We start from the raw sequence: 935 nt of genomic DNA, 5'->3' as shown, positions 1-935 counted from the left end.
CCTGCTGTGGCTACTGTGGAAAAGAGAACATAGAATCCATCTCTTGTAAACACAATTTTAGCTACAGCAGCAGAGTTCTGCAAGAGCTTGTTTCTCCTTTCACAGCAGGACTCCTTTGTGTGGAGATACTCTTATTTAAAGCTGGCTGCACACCCTGCTGCAGAGAGATGGTGCATCCAAGAGTGACAGTAGAAAAGAAATTCTAGTCTAGGGTTTTGTCTTATTCAGAAAAATGCTTGGCCTCTCCCTGAAACAATAAATCATTACATGTAAAGTTTAACAGAGTGCTTAACCATTTCAAATACTGCCTATTTATTCAGTATCTTTCTCTGTTGTTTTTGCTTTTAGGCTCACAGGGCAAAATATTGATGCCCTGTCAGGACCAAAGGCTCCCAAGTCGTATTTGCAGAGGGGAAACCTCATTGGTTTCAATACTCTGACTCACTAAGACCTACTGGAGTTGTCAGAAGGTATTTTTAATTTTTTCTTTCTCTACAAGTTAGGACAAGGTTGTATGGGACCCTTGGCTCTCCTTTTGCTTTTGTTTCGTTTGACTGAGTACAGCAAATCAGAATATTGATTTCTATGTTCTCTTGTTTGTACACAGGAGTCCCCCTGGAACCCAGTAATTGCCAACCTTCACTCCCAATGAAGTCCAAGCCACAGCTAGTTTTGTGTGTACAGCCTCTTTTATAACCAGACTGAATATCTATCTATATATATATGAACACAAAAATACATATGTAATTATATATGTGTGCGTGTATCTCCACCTTAGTGACAAAGTTTTTTTCAAGCAAATCCATTTTCCTCCTAACTGTAAAACTATTTACACCACAAGACTGGCTGCAATCTCCATCTAAGGTTTCTTGGACAAAGTTCTACTGTGTATGACTGCAAAGATGTGGTATGTTTTAGAGATTTTTAACACATGA

The sequence above is a fragment of the Chaetura pelagica genome, unplaced genomic scaffold, assembly GCF_000747805.2.
Source record: "Chaetura pelagica isolate M959 unplaced genomic scaffold, ChaPel_1.0 scaffold119, whole genome shotgun sequence".
Classification (NCBI taxonomy): Eukaryota; Metazoa; Chordata; class Aves; order Apodiformes; family Apodidae; genus Chaetura; species Chaetura pelagica.
This window is presented reverse-complemented; position numbering follows the sequence as displayed.